This window comes from Pleurodeles waltl, chromosome 11 (assembly GCF_031143425.1).
Source record: "Pleurodeles waltl isolate 20211129_DDA chromosome 11, aPleWal1.hap1.20221129, whole genome shotgun sequence".
NCBI lineage: Eukaryota > Metazoa > Chordata > Amphibia > Caudata > Salamandridae > Pleurodeles > Pleurodeles waltl.
Window position 1 is genome coordinate 116,965,563 of NC_090450.1, and position 25,078 is coordinate 116,990,640.

Below are 25,078 nucleotides of genomic sequence, written 5' to 3' on the forward strand. Positions count from 1 at the left end.
TGACCCCCTTTGGGCCTTATTTACATGGCCTCTGTGCCACCGTTGCAGAATTGTTTTGACGTAGTGGGGTGTTACTGTGCTCTACACTGCTCCAGATTTACAAACTGACACATTGGGCCCAATGTGTCAGTTTGTAGACCCTTGCGTCACATTATACCTGCACCAGGTATAATGTATGCAGGGTAGGTGTTCCCACAAAAAAAGCCACACAGAACTGATGCAGTGATTACAACATTTCACTGCATAGTTCTGTGACTTCGCTGTGTCAGAAGTTTTCGCCTGCTCAGAGAAGGTGTAAAATTGATGCAGGGCTTTTCCCTATGGGAGCCTCCTCACATTGCTGGAGTAGCATCATTTTTTTATGCTAGTCCAGAAATGCATGGGTTTAGCACCGACAGATGCATCAGAATTTCTGACACATATTTGAAAACATGCCATGGAACTCTGTATTGTAAATACAGTAGAGCCATGGCATCATTAGGAGATCACAGGGCAGCACAAGAAATCTGATACATCAGGGCTGATGCATCAGACTTGTAAATGAGTAAGTAACTAAAGCACTTCTTCCAAAATCCCAGGTCTTCCAGATTGCATGCTTGGCAGAGAAAACTATCCCTGTTATTGCTATACAAAACATTATTTTTCCCATTTTTCACCAATATATCTTGAATCCATATTAAAAAATGTTTATCTCTTCACAGCCTCAATAGGACATCAACATATCCATGCAATAACAAATCCAGAATCAAAAACAACAAAACTAAAAGGGACTTGTATCATTGCTGTCATAGCAATACTCCGTAGGGTGGACACAATACCAGATTTGCCATTGATTGAGATGCAGGTGGCGATACATAGTCATTTTATGCACAACAATTATAAATTAAGAAGCAAAGCAGAAAGTAGATTTTTCTCAAACATTTCCCCAAACAGAGGTCACAGTTATTTGTATTATTATTTTTATTCTGATTCTTTTATTTTGCAGATGAGAATCTATTTTTCAACATTATCCATTTATTTATCTACAATATTCTCATTTTACATGATGGATTTAGTGTGTATTCATATATTTCTTTGACTGCCCCCAGAATGATGCTGTTTGATAAAAAAAGGCTTTGTTAGAGCTTGTCATTGATTTTCGAATGACATTTTACTGAGATGTGCTTCTGAATTTGACATCCAGCAATCACTCATAAACCTTATTTTTCACTGCTCTTTTCGAAAAGTTCCAAGGCTTAATACCTTACACATTTTATGTTACCACTAAAAGGTTCCAGATAATGATGTTCACAAAATTGGACAAATTGTTTCATTGTGTTTTAAACGGTGTCTTCCACTCACAGTTATAGGGTACACAGTTATGTGTTTTCAATGATAAGAATATTATAGGTTCACACATCCTTAAGCCACATAAAATAAATCATGCACAAAAGAGTATGAAGTACATAGGCCCAGATTTAAGAAAAATGGCGTTTCATGTCATGAAGCACTACTTTTCTTGCAGCCCATTGGGCCCCCTCACGCAACCATGTTTGCGCCGTTTTTTACATAGGTGCACCATGGCATAGGTTAGGGACAATAGCGTCATCATTTTGTATGCTATTGTTATACTTTGCAGGATTAGTGCCAATAATTTTGATGTTAATCCTGTAAAGTGCGTAGAGTTCCATTAAAAATAATAGTTTGCCTCCTTGTAACGACTGCTCTGTGCAGGCGTTAGAAATGCTGCTAAAAATGGTGCAGTGGAATCTCATAGATTCTGCTCTGCCATTTTTACGGGCTTCCTTACGGGGGAACGTTCCCTTGCACACATTATGCCTTTACAAAGTGGCACAATGCAAATGTTTCACGACTTTGTAAATATGGCGAAGCATTTCTGCCACACTTTCGCCACATAAGGTGAAAAAATGACACTACGGTGTCAATAGTTGTCTCTAGGCCCTTCTTAAATTTGGGCCTTAGTGTTTAAACATTACATATTTTTTATATATTTACTGATGCATTCTCGATAACTTTGTTTTATTTCTTGACATGTTACCTGTGACAGTGATGACTCAAAGCAAACAAAAAGCAAAACAAAGACAAAGCCATCCAAGGAGAATTACTGTCTTTATTTCAAACCTGAAAATACACCATAAAACATGACCCTTGCTCATATCAGTATATAATGCATTATTTTATGCATTGGGAATTATGTATTAATTAGGCCTTATTGACCATTGTTGGTGGCTGCATTGTAATTACAAGCCCTCGCCAAAAATGAAAATGAACGAAAGGGTAATAACGGTGGATAACATCCTAAATCATTTGGCCATGAAGGCTGTTAGTGCCCGGACCTCTAATCTCATTCAGATGGACTAGCAGACTAACTGTCCCTGTCAGCAATACATGTCCGTACTTCAGACTCTTACTTGATTTAGAATGCAGGATAATAATATTATTTAGTACCTTCAATGTTAGCATTCAGAAGGGCTCCGCCAAACTAATTGTGCTAATGAAGCAATGTTCCCCAAAGGGAAGGGCACAATGAGGTACTATTAATTAGTGATTGAGTCAAAGAAGTGTGAGGCAAATGTAAGGAACCTACACTACCTGATGATTAACTACCTAGGCATTCCTTCACCTATGGATATTATGTAGGGTTATAGATGGATAATGTTGAATTATGGGGATGTTTTTCACCGAGGGCTCTGAATGACATCAAGTAGACAAGAGCATAACAGCTCTCAAATTCCTTTGAACATAAAAATTGCTGGGTTCTTGATTGAGCCATGGGTCAGGAATTACTCCCTTTCCAGAAAGAGAATGGATCACCACTAGACTGGGTGAGAGTGTAGGCAAAACGTATTCTTCATGGAGAAAATGTTTTTGCATGGAAGTAAAAGTACATTTGCACTGGAGGCTCCATTCTCCCTGTGCAGCAGTCTGTACTATGGAGAACACACAAGGGAGTTTGAGGTTTTAGAAAAAAGCACATGACTTTCCCAGAAGTAAGCTTGCATACCTGTGGTTCATTCATAATCCAGAGGGCAGATTTACAAACATTTGACACAGCACAACTCTGCAAGACAAATTGCTGAGATGTGTCAAAGAGGGTAGGAATGTGCTATATCTACTAGGATATGGCACATTGCTGCTCTTTCTCTGTGATGGCACACTGGTGCCTGTTAAGCACTATAGCAGTAACACTTCCACAATGGTGTAAGGGTGCCTGCATTGCAGGCAGGATTGTTTTTCTGTGAAAAGGGATATCTTCTTGCACAAAAAAAATACTCTGAGGCTTTTTCCTCTATATGTGTGTGCTGCAGAAAGCTGAGCCCTGATGTACTAATGACAATATTTGCCCAAGCACGTTTAAGACTTGTAGCTCAAGTCTCACATAATAACTAAAGGTCAAATACAACCAATAAAGCCTAACAGCAAGAATCAGGTGTATTGAAGACCCATCAAAACATTTCATGAGAGGTGAAGACTGTGCTTGGAAGATCTCTGAGTGAACAATTAAGCATAAGATTTCTCACATTGAGTAAGTCGTTTTGCAAGACGTTAAGTGAGAGAACAAACATTTTTCATAATTGTGTAACATACTTGGAACTTCCTCCCTTTTCATTTAAAACAGATCAACATATTTTATTCGTTATGAAAAGCAGTAAACTCTAAACAATGTTGTTGCACCATGAAGTCCGTGGTGCAATACATTGTGCTTTATATGAATCAATTCTTTAAGTCATGTTCAATATTATTACATTTTTTTTTTTTTTTAAGTTTGTTTTGGTGGAGTACTAAATACTTGTCCATTCTTTTACATGTATTTTTGTGGACAGGACCTACTCTTTTTTTGCACACTTTGAACATTCCAGTGCCTGCATCTTTTGTTTTTTCCTACTACACAAATTTGTCTCAGCTACTGAATCATACAAATTCATTGTCAACATAATCTAGTTCCACAAGGCCCCTATTATTTGCCTTTTTTTGTTTTGAATGTTTTACACATCAGTGTCAAACCGCCGGTTTCCCTTTTCTGACCGCGGCTGTACCGCCGCGGTCAGAATGGCCCAAGAAGCACCGCCAGCCTGTTGGCGGTGCTTCCGCGGTCGTTGCCCCTGGCGGTCCATGACCGCCAGGGTCAGAATGACCCCCTAAGTGTGTTTTATGGAAGTTTTCTGCATTGTAAATGAGCTCCTTATTGAGTTACTTTAGTCCAGGATGGATATTAGACCATATATACTAATTAATGGTTGCAAAATATTGATTGCAATTCACGAATAATATTTACGGGCCTGTAAAGATTGTGAAAATCACACTATGTACTTAGTACATCTCACTTATAATGGGTTATAAACTAAACTACTTCAAACATATTAAAGCATAGTAAAGTGAAGGGTCTCAAATTCAAACTCACTATTATCTGTTGATATCCCGGGGATGGTGTCCTGCTGGGGTCAGCAGACATCCATGCCTGTGATAACTTAAAAAAAAAAAAATCAGTCTTTGTTTTAAAATACAGCTTGTACCAAAACTTGTTGGGAACTGTAGACACCTTTTTTTATTAAACAACTTTTTGCAGCAGCACAAATGTATAGGTCTTCTTGCTGGACTGAGTAAGATTTTTATAAATAAAATTAATTGAGAATGAAGCAGCCTGAAATTTGATCTATGTCTTTGAATCTCGGAAAATGTGATAAGTTAAGCACAGAATTTAAAGGCATCTTTATTTATTGCTCTGATTGTCATGACCAATGGTTTGGGAAGCACTGGGTATTAACAGCTAGTATTATTCCTTCTCTCATTTTGCCCCCTCGCTTGTGCCCAGGCTCATAGTTACATGGTAGCCAATTACCAATGGTTGACACCTTCAGTAGAGGTAACAACCACTGTTAATTCCCAGCAGTGATAAACCAGGCTTATTTAATACATAGGGGCAGATTTAAGAGTCCCTTGCACCATCTAATGAAACAGTGTCAATTTCTTTAATTCTGTTATGGGGTAAAATGGCCAAACACGTCACACCAGATTAGTAAAGTGGTGCAATGCATGCATTGCGCCACTTTGTAACCCTTTGCACTACATCATGCATGCACCATGCATAAAATATGCAAAGGGGGCGTTCCCCCATTATGGTAGCCGAAAAAATGGTGCAAAGAAATCTAAGAGCTTTTTTGCATCATTTTGTTCGCCATTTTTAATGCCTGCTCAGACAGCTGTGAAAAAGGAGGCACACCATTATCCATAATGGGCCTCAATGGGCTTTGCAGGATTAGCGTCTAAATTTTAATGCTAATTTTGCAAAGCTCCAAACTAGCATCAACATTTTTTATATTAGTTTCCTAACTACCGCCATATCCTAGATATGGCGCACACATGGTCGCATTAGGAGGGCGAGAGAAAAGTGGCACTGCACTGGGAGCAGTGCCACTTTTCTAAAATCTGGCCCATAGTTCAAAATGCATGCAATAGTGATATGAGCAAAGGATAACAGGTTTTCTAGTTTATTGTCAAGTTTGCAAGCAAGACAGTGATACTTGTTAGACTGATTTTTTTGTTTTTTGATTTTTATCTCGTGTACTCTTGTCACAAGTAACATGAAGCAATATGTTCAACACTACAATTATCCATAATTTATCATTAAATTAATACATGCATGAAAATCTAAATACTTGTAAGCAGTTTTCAGAACTAATGTAACTAAGGGCCTCATTCTGACCCTGGCGGACGGCAGAGGCCGTCCGCCAGGGTACCGCCGCTGAATGACCGCACCGCGGTCAAAAGACCGCGGCGGCCATTCAGACATTTCCTCTGGGCCGGCGGGCGCTCTCCAAAAGAGCGCCCGCCGGCCCAGAGGAAATGCCCCTGCAACGAGGACGCCGGCTCAGAATTGGGCCGGCGTAGTTGCAGGGGTGCGACGGGTGCAGTTGCACCCGTCGCGTATTTCAGTGTCTGCTTAGCAGACACTGAAATACTTTTCGGGGCCCTCTTACGGAGGCCCCTGCCGTGCCCATGCCATTAGCATGGGCACGGCAGGGGCCCCCAGGGGCCCCGCGGCACCCCCTACCGCCATCCTGTTCCTGGCGGGCGAACCGCCAGGAACAGGATGGCGGTAGGGGGTGTCAGAATCCCCCATGGCGGCGCAGCAAGCTGCGCCGCCATGGGGGATTCTAAGGGCAGCGGTAAACCGGCGGGAGACCGCCGGTTTGACTCTTCTGACCGCGGCCGAACCGCCGCGGTCAGAATGCCCTGCGGGGCACCGCCGGCCTGTCGGCGGTGCTCCCGCCGACCCTGGCCCCGGCGGTCTTAGACCGCCGGGGTCAGAATGACCCCCTAAATGTGCCTGGGGCACAATGCACATCGTCTGCAACAGAACATATAAATACAGACAGGACAAAAAACGGGTGATGTGATTTAAGGATTTAATACACCATGGGGGTTATTCCAACTTTGGAGGAAGTGGTAATCCGTCCCAAAAGTGACGGTAAAGTGACGGATATACCACCAGCCGTATTACGAGTCCATTATATCCTATGGAACTCGTAATACGGCTGGTGGTAAATCCGTCACATTTGGGACGGATTACCCCCTTCCCCAAAGTTGGAATAACCCCCATAGTGTCTTCTGCTCTTTCCTGCAAGTTTTCTTTTATGTGGCTTGCAGATGTGCGGACCCATAATATTGTCCTCATTGAAAACATATTACTGCCAACCGTTTAACTGTGAGAACAAGACACATTGTATAATATAATGAAACAATTTGTTCACTTTTATGAACTTAATTATCGGGAGCATTTCAGTGATGACCCATAAAATCTGTAAGATATAAAATTTTGGATCTTTAACAAAAAGAACCATGGAAAATCAGATTTATGAGTAATAGCTGGGTGACATGCTTAAAAGCACATCACAGTAAAATGTAATTTAGGAATTAATGGGCAATACTATTAAATCCCTCTTTTGAAACTGTATCATCATAGGAGGATGTCAAAGAGATATATGAATAAAATACATTATGCTGTGGGATCTGAATGTCAACATGAAAAATGAAAATATTGTAGATCAGAAATTGAACATTTATGAAATATAACCCTTATTTGGAAACTAGAAGTCATAAAAATATTTCTGACTGAAAAAGGATTTGAGAGAAATGTCAATAAAGAAATATATTTATTTTCAGCCTCTCTTCTTAATTGTTTATATGTTATCTATAAAATAATTATACATTACTATCCATGCTTCAACTAGCACTTTATCCTAGTCATCATTTTTCAAAGAGCTGCATGAAAATTGTACATTTATATTCATGTATGGCACTTGCATCTGCTGTCACATCCATTAAAATTCCAATTTGAGAGGCAGGATTATTGTCAACTTATTCCTTGATTCCTTGCTTGTAACTCCTTAATTAAGAATAAGTAAAAGTAATTGACTTACTCCATTTCTTCCTTGGTACCCTCATTGATTATAGTTAATATTAATGCATATTGGGCAAAGAGGGTCGATGTATTAGGGAGGTTTAGAAAACTACCTAGAAAGCAAACATAAAAAGCGTGGCTGCAAACCTGCTATGTTAACCTCATTATGGATCATGATTATGATACAAATTGTATTTTGTTCTGAAGCTGTAACGCCGCGCTCTGACGCAACGTCTCTTTCTGTCCTCGCGGGTGGATCGCGCTACCAATATTCGGAGCGCCGTTCTCCGCGTTTTTTGACTATGCTTTCTGGGAAGCATATATTTCGCTTCCGGACGCGCTACACTTACTTGTAGCCTTTGTTCTTCTTTTGTTGTTGGTGGTGGGTTTTTTGTTGGTCCTTTGCCTGTCTCTATCCATGTTGTGTCCATCTTGTCTTCTTCGTGTTTTTGTCCCAGCATGCTCTGTTTTTCTTTTATACTACTTCCTTTTTCCTATACTGGTCTATGGGCTTTTCCCAATCCAAGATGGTGTTACTTCCCTTTCCTGTGATGTCAATTCCCTTTTCTCAGTATATAAGTCAGTCAGTCTTGTTCCTCCTTGCGTTGCAAACACTTCCTTCTGGTTGTGCTGTTCGCTCCTGTTCTTTGTTCCTGCTTTTTTGCCTTGGGAGATTTTTGCCTGTTCCTTGTTCCTGCTTTTGCCTTGGCAGATTTTTGTCTGTTCTTTGTTCCTGCTTTTGCCTTGGGAGATTTTTACCTGTTCGTTTTTTCCTGCCTTTTACCCTGGATACTGCCTATTTTTGTTTCCTGTTGTCGAGCCCTGTTTTTTCTTGTTTTCCTTCAGGAGTTCCTGTTAGAGGTTTTTTCCCCAGTGTTGGGTTTTTTTCCCTCTAGGACTCCTTCTGGAGGGTACGGTCTGCTTTGGCGTAGCCTGTCAAGCGGCACCGTGGCTACTAGAAGGGGTTGCCCTTATCTGTGAGTATCCAGGACCTGTAGAAGACTTGGTGTATTCACCAATCCGAAATCCAGAGGTGAGAAGTCCAGCGCAGCACGTGACAGATTGCAACGCCAAAAGATTCTGCGTTGCGAAAGCGCCATGGAAGATCCACAGGGAGAGGCATCAGAAACTGCTCAAGCCATGTTACAGACTGTCCAACAACAAGCCCAAGAGTTACAACAGTTACGGGCAGAGAACACTGCGCTACGACAGGTCTTGTCTTCCAGATCAATGGACATACCACCCGTATCTGCTACTATTCCTCAATATTCCGGAGATCCTTTAAAGATGAAGGAGTTTTTGGACGCCCTGACGGTTTTCTTTGCTTTTCGTCCACTCCAGTTTTCTTCGGATAAGGCTAAGGTGGGCTATCTGATCAGCGCCTTGTCTGGTCCAGCGCTTGCTTGGGCGACTCCTCTGGTTTCTGCAGATGACCCAGTCCTGGCTAACTATTCCGCTTTCCTGACTGTTTTCAAACAAATGTTTGAGAGACATGGGGTAGAAGCAGCAGCTGAAGAAGCCTTATGTGACATTCAGCAGGGTAATCAGGATGTACTGCAATATATAACCCGCTTCAAACAGCTGGCAGCTGAAACCTCCTGGGTAGAACGCACCTTCGTAACCCTTTTCCGCAGAGGCCTGCGTGAAGAAATTAAAGATGAGCTTGTACACTCTTCTCCAGCTTGTTCTTTGAAAGGATTAATGGATCAATCTATGAACATCGAGTATAGACTTTGAGAGCGCAAGATGGAAAGACGTAGAACTAGAGCTCCATACCAGTCTGGTACTTTCCGTGCTAGCAGTCGACGAACGGAAGATAGTCCATCTGAAGCCTCCCCACCTCCCCATGAAGAGCCCATGCAGATAGATCTGGTTCATGGGCCATTGACGGAGTCAGAAAGGGAGGAACGATGACGAAGGGGACTTTGCCTATACTGTGGTAAGGCTGGCCACCTGATCCGTAGTTGTCCGGTACGTCCCTCAAGGCCTGTGGGAAACGCCAGCTCCCGTCCCCTGTAAGGAGGAAGGAGACGGGAGGAGCTGAAGTACCATCAATATGTTCCTCCAAAGAAAGCATGTCCACCCTGTTTATCCTCTCGGTCAAGTTACAAAGTTCACAAGATCAAGAAGAACATCTTCTGGCTCTCCTTGACTGTGGAGCCAGTGGACTCTATCTGGATGAGACCTGGGCTACGAGTAAAGGAATTCCCTGCATTCCTAAAGAAACTCCTGAGCAGGTTCACACAGTGGATGGCTCTCCGTTAACCTCAGGACCTGTGGTGGCCTCAACTCCTACTCTTTGTTTGACATTTGGGGGGCATCAAGAACATGTTGCCTTTGATCTCATAGCCTCACCAAATCACATCATGATTTTGGGAATTCCCTGGTTAGCTCGACACAACCCCTATATCAATTGGGAAACACGAACTATATCCCTAACGTCTTCATTTTGCCAACAGAATTGTTATTCCACTACTTCTTATTGGAATCCAAAAAGGTCCTGTCAGTCAACTAAGGATAACACTAACTCTATCAATAGTATCCAGGGGGTTCCAGATTGTTATCAGGAATATATCAGGATTTTTCAGAAACCTAGTAATCCTATTTTGCCACCTCATCGCAGTTATGACTGTGCTATTTCTTTGATTCCTGATGAAGTCGTCCCCTTCGGTCGAATGTATTCTCTGACAGACCAAGAAAAGAAGGTGCTAAGGGAATATTTAGACGACAACTTACACAATGGTTTGATTGCTCTTTCCACATCCCCCGCTGGGGCTCCTCTCTATTTCGTCCCAAAGAAGACTAAGGATCTGCGTCCTTGTGTGGACTTTCGTGAACTCAACAGAATAACAATTAAGGATTGATATCCACTGCCTTTAATCAGAGATATATTGGATGCCATTCAAGGAGCCAAGATATTTACTAAATTAGACTTACGGGGTGCCTATCATCTCCATCGGATCAAGGAAGGAGATGAATGGAAGACTGTGTTCCGTACCCCTTTTGGGCACTATGAGTATCGTGTTATGCCCTTTGGACTCACCAATGCCCCTTCTGTTTTTCAACGATTTATGGATTCAGTGTTCTCTGATGTACTCAATCAATATGTAGTCATTTATTTGGATGATATCTTGATATATTCCCGTGATCCTGAGCACCATGTAGATCATGTCCTGCAAGTCCTGGAAAGACTCAAGAAGAACCAATTGTTTTGTAAACCTGAGAAGTGTGAGTTCCATAAATCTGAAGTAAGGTATCTCAGGTTTTGTATTAATCAACACGGAATATCCATGGATCCTGACAAGGTCAGTGCCATATTAGATTGGCCTTCTCCAACGTCCATTAAAGAAACGCAATGTTTTCTTGGTTTATCAAACTTTTATCGTCAGTTTATTCATAACTTTGCCCACCTACAAAGTTTCATAACACAAACAATTAAGAAAGAGAACCTGAAGAAGGGTTTCATTTGGACCAAGGAGGCTGAACGCGCGTTTCAAGAATTAAAGACAGCCTTTACCCAAGCACCCCTGTTGCGTCATCCTGACAATACCAAGAATTTTTTTGTCGAGACTGATGCCTCAGACAGAGCTATTGGAGCAGTTCTGCTGCAGAAGCAAGACAATGATCGATTAGAACATCCTATCTTTTATCTGTCTCATATTCTATCAGAGGCTGAACGAAATTATTCTGTACTGGAACGTGAACTACTCGCTCTCAAAGTAGCTTGTAAGGAATGGAGGCATTTCCTGATGGGTTCCAAAGAGCCTTTTGAAGCTAGGACTGATCACCGTAATCTCCAGTGTCTTCGGAGCCTTCAGTGTCGCAACAGTCGTCAGGCTCGATGGGCTTTCTTCTTTAGCCAGTATGATTTCGTGATCACGTACATACCTGGTTCCCAGAATTTAGTGGCAGATGCCTTATCCCGCAGATATCCTGACATAGCCCAGAACTCCTCTCCACATCTTATTGAGGCTAGCAGGATCATCGGAGCTACTCAATCTTTTCAAGAACGCATTCAATCTGAGTTCCAGTTTCTGTCTGCTTCAGAATGGGATAAAGTGACTCCTTTTTTGCAGAAGAAGGACAACTACTTCTATCATCAACATGCTCTTTTCCTACCTACCAAGAAAGTGCAGACAGAAGCCCTGAAAATGTGCCATGATTCTCCTATAGCCAGTCATCGGGGTATCAGGAAGACCCAGGAGCTGCTTCAGCGATCTTTTTGGTGGCCTTCACTAAAGACAGACACTGAAACCTATGTGTCAGCATGCCCAGTCTGTGCCCAGACTAAGACACCCCGAACTAAGGTGGCAGGTTTATTAAGACCTTTACCGGTTCCTTCCGCTCCTTGGTGTACTCTATCCACGGATTTCATATGCTCTCTACCTACCTCCTCTGGTAACCAAGTAATCATGGTGACCGTAGATTCATTCACCAAGATGGCCCATTTTTCAGCCTTGAAGAAACTACCAACGGCCCCAGAAATGAGTCGCATTTTTCTACGGGATATTTTTCGCCTCCATGGTCTTCCTCAAGAGGTAATTTCGGACAGAGAGCCTCAATATGTATCACGTTTCTGGAGAGCCTTCTGTGCCTTCTTTAACATTGAGATTTCTTTATCCTCGGGTTTCCATCCACGAACGAATGGGCAAACTGAACGAGTGAATCAAGAACTTCAGCAGTATCTGAGATGTTACTGTAATGCCACACAAAGCAATTGGTCGGAATATCTTGCTCTTGCCGAGTTCTCCTATAACAACACAATACATAGTGCGACCAAGACCACACCCTTTTATTGTACTTATGGATTTCATTCCAGGACTTTCACTACTGTTTCTCGAACATCCTCTTCTGTGCCTGCAGTCACTTCTTTTTCACGACCGATCCGTCGAATCCAGGGCCTACTTCACACAACTCTCCTAGCTTCGAAACAAGCTATGAAACGAAAGGCGGATCGTTATCGGCAAGCCGCACCTTTGTATCAAGTGGGCCACAAGGTATGGCTTTCTTCCAGATTTCTACCATCCCGGTTTTCCACCAATAAGTTCAAACCACGTTTTTATGGACCCTTTCGAATTTCGCACATCCTGAATCCTGTAGTTGTGCGTCTCCGCTTACCTCATACCTGGAGGGTTCATCCTGTTTTCCATGTGTCCCAGTTAAAACCCTTTGTTCCTGATCCTTACCATCGTCAGTTCCAACGTCCACCTCCTCTGTCTATCAACGGACAGCCTGAGTATGAAGTCCTGGAGATCTGTGATTCCAGAATTTTTCGACGCAAGCTACAGTTTTTGGTCCATTGGAAAGGATACCCCCTCAGTGACTGTTCTTGGGAGGATGCTTCCTCCGTCCATGCTTCCCGTTTGGTTCGCATGTTTTTTGACAATCATCCTGACAAACCTGGTGCCTCGGGGAGGGGACCTACTGTAACGCCGCGCTCTGACGCGCCGTCTCTTTTTGTCCTCGCGGGTGGAATGCGCTACCGATATTCGGAGCACCGTTCCCCGCGTTTTTTGACTATGCTTTCTGGGAAGCATATATTTCGCTTCCGGACGCGCTACACTTACTTGTAGCCTTTGTTCTTCTTTTGTTGTTGGTGGTGGGTTTTTTGTTGGTCCTTTGCCTGTCTCTATCCATGTTGTGTCCATCTTGTCTTCTTCGTGTTTTTGTCCCAGCATGCTCTGTTTTTCTATTATACTACTTCCTTTTTCCTATACTGGTCTATGGGCTTTTCCCAATCCAAGATGGTGTTACTTCCCTTTCCTGTGATGTCAATTCCCTTTTCTCAGTATATAAGTCAGTCAGTCTTTTTCCTCCTTGCATTGCAAACACTTCCTTCTGGTTGTGCTGTTCGCTCCTGTTCTTTGTTCCTGCTTTTTTGCCTTGGGAGATTTTTGCCTGTTCCTTGTTCCTGCTTTTGCCTTGGCAGATTTTTGCCTGTTCTTTGTTCCTGCTTTTGCCTTGGGAGATTTTTACCTGTTCCTTTTTTCCTGCCTTTTACCCTGGATACTGCCTATTTTTGTTTCCTGTTGTCAAGTCCTGTTTTTTCTTGTTTTCCTTCAGGAGTTCCTGTTAGAGGTTTTTTCCCCAGTGTTGGGGTTTTTTCCCTCTGGGACTCCTTCTGGAGGGTACGGTCTGCTTTGGCATAGCCTGTCAAGCGGCACCGTGGCTACTAGAAAGGGTCGCCCTTATCTTCAAGTATCCAGGACCTGTAGAAGACTTGGTGTATTCGCCAATCCGAAATCCAGAGGTGAGAAGTCCAGCGCAGTACGTGACAGAAGATAGTCTAATAGATACACAAGCACATCGACTTGTAGAACACTTACCTCTTGGGTCAAAAAACAAAATGTTGATGCTACCAAGCCTAGAGAAAACAATTGCTGTTGGGCTTTGATTTTGTCTGAGTTGATAAGAACTCTGGATCTTTACTTTAGTGAATTTAACTTTGCCTTTTGGAACATTGCTGAATATGAAATTGTGAATTGTCAATTCCGAGGGTCTTCGTTCCAAACTTTAATTATTTTACAGGAAACTTAGCTATAAGAAGCAAATTTGATGAATAACTTCTATGTAGCAAACCCAGCTTGACACTTCCATCGAGGCAATGCAAAGGGTTATACTGCTATTTTATTTTTAATGATTGCACTGACCTGGGAGTATGGAAGAGAATCACTCTTGAGCAAGGATGAGTTTTGAATCAGATTGTAGTTTAAATCAATGAGGGACCCTGATCTAATACTTAATAATAAGCTTTCCTTAGATGGGAACAAGGCCCTTTCTTTACTAAATATTTCAATCAAATGTATTGATTTCACAGACTGAAAGTAATGATAAAGTAATGAGCATTAAATAGATAAAATGAAAATATCTCTATTTCTATGGTCAAACTGTACAGTGATGAGGTTATGAAAGCAGGTTGAGCATCATTTTACTCTTCTGTCATATCATGGAAAATGTGTTTTTATCAATGGTCACATGAACAGGGATTTGCAGAGCAATATTTCAAGGATATGGGGTGTTTTGAATATCTTTCACTGACAATGCAATATCACATTTGGTTTGTTTTCTTTGATAAGCCATACAATGGCATTAGCTAGTCCTTCTCCTAATCAAAAAATAATTGTAAGTCAAAATGACTATTGTGTTTTGTAGGATTGGCATTGGAAGTTAAGCAAAGGGAAGTCTTTATTCAAATTGCTAATTTACCATTTTGAATTCTCATGCAGAGCTCAATATGCAGGTAGTAATTAAATATATGACCTGGTCTGAAAAGTTGGGAAACATCTTAAAATATTTGCATTTTGTAGATACTGTTGCAATTGGTAAATAAGCTAGAGTCTACATTAAATAATGTTGAAACAACAAAACAAGAATGTGACCACAATATTGATTGTGAATTTCACATAATACTGAATAATTTTATTTGAAAATTCATCATTGTGTTTCTGCTTTTCATAAAAGTCCCATGACTGCAATAATGAATATACAGGTAATATTGACAACACATATATTATGATGAATCATGACACAAATTGCAAGAATCTTCCAATGATTCATGTCATAGAATATTCTGGCAATAAATTAAACTCCAAAATTTCAATAAATAAACAGAACTGGTGTTGTCTATGTCAAGTCTGTTATGTGGTAAAAAATAATATTGCTGCACAGTGGACGTCGTTTGTCCAAGCAACTACATATCTTGTGAGCTTCACACCTCCTTGGAAATATTATCTGATTTAAAAAAGGGCAGTATTCTTCTGCTGCAGGTCATTAAGTAGGCCTCCCATGTGGCAAGGTAAACCCCCCTCGAAATATATCAAAGATACGTCAAGGACATGGAAGGACTGCAATCAGAGGTTTCTAAATGCAACAAAACTGGCCAGAGCAAATTAATTACCAGGAGCAGTTTCTGCCACTTTTAGGAAGAGTTACTCAGTGTCCTTTCATATCGTTGATGTATTTCCAGGGGACCTATACCTTGCTTTGCCCACTGAGTAAGTAAATTGCTTGGGTAACACACACGGATGACCTTCTTGATTAGTAAACTTCAGCAATTTAGATACAAGTTGATCCCCTAACATTTATGTCGTGAAGAGACCTGATTATTTTTTGATACGTCTCAACATTGTAGACACATGTAACAAACAAACATGCCAAAGTGACACCCCAATATGGCAGATGAACTATTTCTGAGTGATGCATGTTGTTTGTTATGGGAAACATAGGAATTTGTTCAAGAATTCTTTACTTCTTTTGTTCTCTTGTTACTGGTGACACTGTGCACTTTCTTTCATCTATTTACTGGATGTACAATGATTTTATATATTTTATTATGAATGAATATAAAAAAATATTGCTTGCTATTATTGGGGTGGTCTGAATTATGACTAATGCATATCAGCTTTAATTGTGGATGGGTATTTAGCCATATAAATGATGTATTCATCTCACCTACGAGGCTATTGTTGTAATCTAACATGTGGCACACATGTTCAATCCTCACAAGACTTGATTATTGCAAAGTCTAAACAAGATAACAAACTTTTGACTTATGTGCATAGCTGATTGATTATCCAGCTGAAAACTGCTTAAGAGGAGAAAAACCTAGAAGCACAGGAAAAAACCTACACTGTGAGAAAGTAGTCTCTTTCTAGCATGGTTACCCCCTCTTTCGGCCTGTTTTTGAGTGTGTGTCAGTGTGTTTTTACTGTGTCACTGGGATCCTGCTAGCCAGGACCCCAGTGCTCATAGATAAAACCTATATATCAGTATGTTTTGCCTGTCTCACTGGGATCCTGCAAGGCAGGACCCCAGTGCTCATAGTTTGTGGCCTAATGTGTATGCCTGTGCAGTGCGTAACTGTGGCACTGAGACTTTGCTAGCCAGAACCTCAGTGCTTATGCTCTCTCTGCTTTTAAATATGTCACTGTAGGCCAGTGACTTAATTTACCAATTTCAATTGGCATACTGGACCCCGCTTATAAGTCCCTAGTATATGGTACCTAGGTACCCAGGGCATTGGGGTTCCAGGATATCCATACGGACTGCAGCATTTCTTTTGCCACCCAGAATTTCACAGCCATTTTCACTGCACTTCAGTAACTTATAAGTCACCTATATGTCTAACCTTCACATGCTGAATGTTAGGTGCAAAGTTACTAAGTGTGAGGGCACCCTTGCCCTAGCAAAGGTGCCCCCACATAGTTAAGGGCCATTTCCCCAGACTTTGTGAGTGCGGGTACACTATTACACGCTTGCACTACATACAGGTCAATACCTATATGTGGCTTCACAATGGTAACTCAGAATATGGCCATGTAACATATCTATGATCATGGAATTATCCCCCCATTCAAAATCTGGAATTGGGGAGCCAATTCCATGCATCCTTGGGGCTCCACCATGGACCCCCATTATTGCCAAACTAGCTCTCTGAGGCTTGCACTGCAGCTACCACAGCTGCCGCCTCACAGACAGGGTTCTGCCCTCCTGGGGTCTTGTCAGCCCAGTCCCAGGAAGGCAGAACAAAGCATTTCCTCTGAAAGCATGGTGTTACCCCCTCTCTCTTTGGAAATAGGTGTTACAGGCTGGGGAGGGGTAGCCTCACCCAGCCTCTGGAAATTCTTTGAAGGGCACAGATGGAGCCCTCCTTGCATAAACCAGTCTACAGGTTCAGGGACCCCTTCTCCCTTGCTCTGGTGGGAAACTAGACAAAGAAAAGGGGAGTGACCATTCCCCTGTCCATCACTACCCCAGGGGAGGAGCTCAGAGCTCCTCCAGTGTGTCCCAGACTTCAGCCATTTTGGTTTGCAAGGTGTGGGGGTACTCCGGAGGTCTCTGAGTGGCCAGTGCCAGAAGGTGATGTCAGAGACCCCTCCGGATAGGTCCATACCTGATGAGGTAGCCAATCCCCCTTGCAGGGCTATTTAGGGTCTCTCCTGTGGGTTCTATTAAGATTCTGCTTGCAAGTTTTCCTTCAGGAATCCTGTGAAACAACTTCAGACTCTTCTGACCTCGGATCAACCGCAGCCTGCTCCATGAAACGCTGTAACTGCAACAAAGTGTCTACAAAAGGCACTTTTCTTCAGCAACCTCAGCTCCAAGTCAGCATCTGCAACAGTTTCCATGGTGTGCATGCTCTGGGGACTCTGTGTCTTTGTCCTGCACCAGAAGCACCGAAGAAATCTCCTGTGCTCCAAGCAGGCACCTTCCAAGGTGACGACCGGTACCATGGGACTCCTCTCACGGTGACGAGCATGCTCCTAAGGAAACAGAGGATGGACATCATCAACATAGATTGTCGTGAGGTCCTGCTGATGCAATTTGGAGGATGTAAGACCTTTCCTCCCTTAAGAACGATGGTACCCCTTTGTATTGTGTCTTCTTCACCTCCTGAGGCCTCTGTGCACTCTTTGCAAAATTCCTTTGTGCACAGCCTGGCCCAAGTCCCCAGCACTCCACTCTGTGATGCCCAACTTGCTGAGTTGTTCTCCAACGGCGTGGGACCTTCTTTTGTTGTGCTGCATTGACCACATTTTGCACCTTCTTTGAACCTAGATCCTGCGTCTTCTGGGGGTGCTGGCTGGCATCCTGAGGACTCTCTGAAATGCTGAGAACCCCCTCTTCCTCTTCTCACAGAGTTGAGGCCCTCAGGTCCCTCCTGGGTCCATCCAGCACCATTCTGAAAAACACACTTTTGCCGTAGCCAAGGCTTGTTGGTGCCTTGAAACATGAAATATGATCTGCAACAATCTTCACGCCGTGGGACATCTTTTGCATCATACAGGAACCCTCTGGCAACTTTCTAGGGTGCATTTCTGCAGTCTTCGACTAACCAGGGACTCTTCTTTTGCACCCTCTTCTGGTTTAGCAGGGGCTCCTGTCCTTCCTGGAACTTCTTTCAACTTCCGGACTTGGTCCCCTTCTCTTGCAGGTCTTCAGGTCCAATAATCCAGCAGTTGTTCTTTGCAGACTTGATTGGCTGCTGAAAAATCCCAAAACGAGGTGTAGTGTGTCCTAAGGAAACTTGCAGTACTTTACTCCTACTTTTCTGGGCTCTGGGGTGGGGTAATTTACTTACCTTTACTGTATTCTTACTCTCCCAGTGATTCTGCACACATTACACATGTCTAGGGGGGAACTCGTGATTTACAATCCACTTTTTTAGTTTATGGTTTGTGTTGCTCATAGATCTATTTTGTCTCATTGCATTCTATAGGATTTCCGACTGTTTGCATTGTTCTATGACAATTTACTTGTCTAATTTTGGTGTCTAGTGTATATATTGTGTATAATACTTACCTCCAGAAGGAGTATTGTCTCTAAGATATTTTTGGTACAGTGTCACCCAAACAAATACCTTTATTTTTGGTAACACTGAGTATTGTCTTTACTTGTGCATAAGTACTGTGTAACTATAAGTGGTATTGCATGACTTTGCATATCTCCTAGTTCAGCCTAAGCTGCTCCGCTATAGCTACCTCTATCAGCCTAAGCTGTTAGAACACTAAATTCACTAACAAGGGATACCTGGACCTGGTGTAAGGTGTAAGTACCCAAGGTACCCACTACAAACCAGGCCAGCCTCCTACATACACTGGCGAAATATATGGTTCCACCTTATATAACTGAGCAGGAATCCATGTTTAGGATGATTCTAAAAAAAACCAAATAGGACCTAATTGTTTGTAGATAAATGTTTGTGGTACTGCTACCCACATAAACTCTGACACTGCACCAGGATGCATTTCATGAGCTTTTATGTCTCCCTTCTGGGGTTTCTTGCTGTGAATGAATAGTACCCTCCAGTATTAGAGGTTGAGCACACAGCTACCACAGATATTCCCCTTTGAACAATTTCTCCAGTTGAACTTCTGTGTGGTTTTCCCTGACAACACCTGCAAAGAAAACAAATTCTCTGATGAGAAGTGTGTTTGCACATCTTCCGATATTGAATGAAGGAATACAAATAAAGAAATTAAGGTCACACTGTCTGAAAAACAAGGGCAAAATGAAGCAATTGTCACCACATTTGCACTCTCCTTACCACATCCATCATTGAAATAAGTCCTTCCCTTAACTAACAGGAGAACCAGGAAGCGATGGTCAAAATCTAATTAAAAACACAATTTCGGCTATAAGCATTAGGACAGAGACAACAAGAAGGGACTGATGGAGCAGATATGTTAATTAAGAAATGTATTAATGATTTAAATGAGTGTCTACTAATGAGAAAAATGCATAGAGAAATTAATTGTAGAAAATAATGTGTGCGTTAAGAAATGTGCTCACGGGGTATGATCACCATGTGTAAACGAATAACGTAGAATATGCAAAATACTGAAAAACATATAAGAAAAATTTACTAATATGTCATAATGAAATGTATAACCTATGTTTTGTATTAATTCAATAAATAGTTTAAGTTAGCTGTACCAGAGGCCTGGTTTCACTGGACCTTGCTCACTCTGAACATGGAGAATTTGAGTACTCCGCAAAGACTGGTAACTGGGAACTGCAACCTTGAACCGCCCACAGTTCAAGCCGCTTAGCTAGAATATTCTGCAATGTACCAACGGACAGGAGATGATGAAGACAATGTGAAACAATTATGCGTAGAGTAGGCTAAATGTACTTTCCCAGGACTTGAACAATAGAGGCACTGGCTGAAGAGACAGATGCAACAATTTTCTTACCTGAAGAGCCTGATGATGTTCTCATCGCAAGAACCAATCAGTTTCATGGGACACAAGACATATGCAAACTCAAAGATTTGGTAAACAAAAACTGTAGGTTAGAGACCTATCTTTTGACTGACTGACCAATTAGTAATTAGTGGGATGGACTAGAAGACCCTAATAAAAAGTAATGACAAGGGTTGAGAAATCAGAACTGCGAGGAGAAAGTTGAGGACGTCAGGAGATGCTGTCCGAGGTGCTGATATTGGGCTTATACTCTGTGAGCCCAATCTGTAGCTGACTATTGATGACCTGAAGACGAAGTCTGACTTGTTGCTGATCATTCCTGGATAGGTAGCTATGAAAATGTGACTAACAATTTTGTGCCTTTTCTTCTAGGTACCAACTGCACTGTTTTCGGGAGACTTTCACCTAGGTATATATTTCCAAATTAATGGTTTTATAAATTGTTTTCCCATGAAGACCCACATGCTAATGGAAATCTTGGTTAGGTAGGCTGATTAGGGTGACGTTGAAGGTGACAAATGACTGAAAAACTAAATTGCTGAGTTACATTATTAATGCTGACATCCATAGCTTATGTTGTTGTTTGGTTGTTTGTGTTCATTCAAGAGATAATGTTTTCTAACTGATGAATAATTAAGGTTTGATTTGAAATAAAGATTGAACTAACAGATGAATTAGAATTGTAATCAATAGGGAATAAACATTGTTAAACTTTCCTTGTGTAGTGGTTGTTCTTGTTTAGTATGATTTGGTAGTTGTTTTCCATAGAATGTTTCCTGATTAATGTTAGCTACCACTCCAGTGGTCACTGCATGCCTAGGATACTCCAGGCGATTCAAAAGGTTCATAGACCTATACGCGTTCCCTTGTAAGTTTACCTACTAAGGACCAGGCGCGCTAGCAGTTTTTGGTAGCAGCTTGATGGTTAGTTTCCTTGGAGAACTAGTTATGTGGTGATTATTGGTTACGGTAGTAGTTTAAATTAAGATTAGTGGTTCATATTTTTATGAGATTTGAATTTTGTTTTTCTGAAATGGCAATCATAGCAAAGATGATGTCCCCTTAAGCCCAGAAATGACTTTCCCAGATCCTGGATCCTGTTAGTAAAGTTGGGTATGTTCTCGGTGTGTTTTGTGATAGTGTAAAAGTGGTAGGTTGCAGTTGCACAGGCTTAAGCAAATTGCAGGTGAATTGTGAGTGTGCGTACTCCGTAGTATGACAGTAGGGGAGTCATTGAACTTCAAATGTGTGTGGAGCTTTGTGCTAAAAAATTATTCACATGGTTGTTGGTGATGTACGGACCCTGCGTGGTCTAGGACTCCGGAGTATATTGGCAAGTGTAGGAGACACTTGGTTATATGTTGTAATCTGTCTGGTTTAGTAGGTTGATCGGACGTGGTCAACGAGTCAGTGTGTGTGATAAATTGAGTTAAAGAAATTTCGACTGAGATTTCGCAAGTTCTATGTGCACCTGGACAGACCCTTTAAACAGTTAAGGGTAAAATTTATGGGTCGAATTTTGCTTGCAGATGTGGGAGACTGAGAACGCGGAATAGCTACATGAGCCAAGGAGCCATTAGTGAAAATCCATCAGGTCTCTGAAGCAATTGTGTCCCTTTCTGTAGTAAGCCAGCAGGTTTGTTTTAGTTATTATTTGATTAAAGGTGCTCGCAATAATTTGCATTAGTTGTGTGAATCGAAGTAGGAAGACGAGCCGCAAGACTTTGTCAGCCACTGTGTGTGAGTGTGATGTCAGAGTGTGCTGCGCTGGGACAGATCGGCTAGTGAGAAGAGCCGCAAGGGGATTGGCAGCCGTCTGTAAGAGGCAATAGGTTGAGTAAGCAGGTGAAGGGAATCTTGTGAGTAAAAGCCATTTCATTATTGAATCAAAGGTAAATTAAACAGGCAATATGACATTTTTCAAGGTATTGAAGAGTGCGATGAGGGGTGATACTTACATTAAAGTGTCAGTGGGGGAGCCGACCCCACCGGAAAATACTCCGGTTTACATTGTGATGGAGGTGCGAGATATAGAACCTGGTTTGTGTTTAAAGCAATGGTGCAAGTTAATGAAAAACCAAGGGTCATTAGCGTTTCCGGAGCATGGAATGTTTAATTTGAGAATTTTGGATCAATTGCGAATGTCATTGTATGATATGAAGCCATTACCAAGACCAGCACAGTTTGAAGCTTTAGCGGTTTGGGAGCTAGTGGCTAGACAGCAGCAAGAGATAAAGTTCAAAAGGAGGATGAAGCGAGTAGAAAAGACCTTAGCTGAAGCTAGATGGGATTGGGCACAAAAAAGATGGAGAGCAGTGACATTACAGGATGTCAAATTGTTTCCTGCAATCACAGAGTGAGATGAGGCAGAAAAGGAAGATGGTGTTAAAGAGGATGAGAGTGGAGGAACAACGAAAAAGTGAAAGTTCAATGTGGACGATGATGATTCTGATGTTGAGGATCTCATTACGCAGCTGTTAAGAGACCGACCTCCACCTTTAACGACCTATTGGGGGGTCCAGGCACTAGTGCTGCTGCCACTACAGCTGCTCCGGCACAAGCCCAGAGAGCCGAGGGAACTGTACAGGCAGAAGGCAGACAAATACCAGAGGTAGTACAGAGTACACCTAATGCAGGGTCTACTACTGTAGTTCAAGCGCAGATACATCCACGTTCGGTACCGAGAATTTGTCCGGATGTACCAGTCCTAGAGACAGTCTCGAACATACTGGCACCAAGGGAGCAAGTGCTCCCAAAGCCAATGCTGATTCAGACAGACCCGACACCAATGTTAATGCCTTCAGCACAAGCACAGGGTTTGCCAAAATTTACACCACTGACAGGAACGCAGTCAGATATTACACCAGTTATGAACCAGGCAATGGGGGTAATATTCCTGCAAGGTGCAAGTGTTAGGGCAGCTCCAGATGCAATATCACTACCAATTACTGTTGGTCCAGCGGTACCTTACTTGCACAGAAGAAATCAGATGCAGGGGAGCAGAACGAAATGTCACAGAGTCTTGTGAGGAGGGGAGTGAATGATCCTGTGTGGATGATGTCATCTGCAGGAAAAACTTTCAATGGATCTAGACCTTAAATGGATCTTAGTCCACTTATAGCGCTTTCAGATGCAGTGAACGACTCAAATGTGGGTCAGAGTTTGAAACTTTTGACAAAGCAAGCTTCAGGTGCAGTGGTGCAACAGCTGCCGGTGTCAAATGCAAGTAACATTTAATTACAGGGATTGGCAGCTCAGCAATTAAGTGGGTGGTTAGAGAGTCTAAATACACCTCAGAATGCATCCAAGGGTGAAGATCAGATAAATCATGTGAGGTTGAATATAGAAACAACTGAATTAGTCAAGGGAACAATGGGAGTAAACAGATTAGAATCTTACACAGAAGAAGAGCTGAGGTACTTATGCCCAAAGATTACAAGAGAAGTGAGTAACATACATCAGAAATTGGCTGAGTTAGCAGAAAAACATGACATTGAGAAAACAAAGCATTTGAAACGCAGCTACAGATTAGATTTTGAGGTAAAGGATTTTGAACACGTGAGATCAGAGGGAATGAAGGCACACTTGAGAGAATTGCTGCAGAGTGCACGGATTTGGGGAGCATTAGAGAAATGGGAAGGTAGATGGACAAAGAAAAAAGATAAGTGAAAAAGGGATTCACAAGAAGGGGTTGAAGGTGTCGACAAGGGGGAATCAGTAAATTTGCTTCAGATGAGAGAAATTCCAGGAGGGCAGTTTGTACATGTTCCATGGCACAGGAGTGATATATTGTCATTTACAAATGATTATCCAAAATTGAGAGAGAAGCCGGTCGAGTGGTATCAACAGACAGAGAGATTTGTGAACCTTTCCTAATGTCTGTGGGAAGACTTGAACACGCTATTGGAGATAGTGGTGCCGGAAGACTTATGGGTTGAGTGTAAGAGAGCAGTAGACTGGCCAACAAGTGACCCAGAAAGGCATAAGATGACAGGTGCACCTTCACCTGAGGTAATGAAAAATTATTATAAGGTGATTGAGTTTCTGAAGACAAGGATTTCTCCCAAAAATATTGATTGGCAGCGAATTGATAGAATGGTCCAAGAGTCTAAGATTCAATACATACCTACTATGAAAGATTGTTGAAGGCATTCAAGAGTACAGTGGTAAGGAAGCAATTGAGCCAAACGACATGTTGCATTTCGTGTTCAGATTTGTTGAAGTTTTGAGACCAGAAGTAGGGCAAATGATTAGGAGTCATTAAATTTGCTGGCAAGCAAATGCGATCGATGAGATGGTGCAATATGGGAAATATTGTAGTGACGAAATTGAATTGAAACAGAAAAAGTTGAAAGAGAAGGCGATGGTGATGCAAATAAAGGCAGCTCAAACAGGAGTGCAGGGAGCTATAGTACCACCTATGCCGCCGCAGCAGAGAGCTGGTATGTTCCAACCTCAAGTGAGGGGTAGAGGGCGTGGAATGGACATGATGCGTGGTCCGGATTTAGGGACTGTGGTTGTTCAGAATGAAAAAGTTGTTACTGTGTCATTTATGCGGAAACGTGGGACACTGGAAGCAGGAGTGTTAATGGCGCAGGATGGTGTGGTTCAGCAAGGTGACGTCAGTACATTTCAAACTGTGAAAGTCCTAAGAATGAAAGGATTCATTCCTAATGTTCGGAATCAAGGACAGAATTTCTTACCGGTACAGCAGATGCAGGTGCCACATGCACAGTTTACCCAGTTGCAACCAGTACAGCAGCAGGTTCCCATGGCACCTCAACAGCAAATGCAGATACCTCAAGCCCCGATGGAGCAGTAACAAGTGATGTTTACTCAGCAGGTCACAGGTCAAAGACAAGAGAGTCGTAATAACACAGTGCATCAGTTTCCATTCTACAGTAAGGACGAAATAAACGAAGAATGGATGAGTGGCAGTTGAGATGAAGGAGCTTGTATGCTTGCCGCTTCC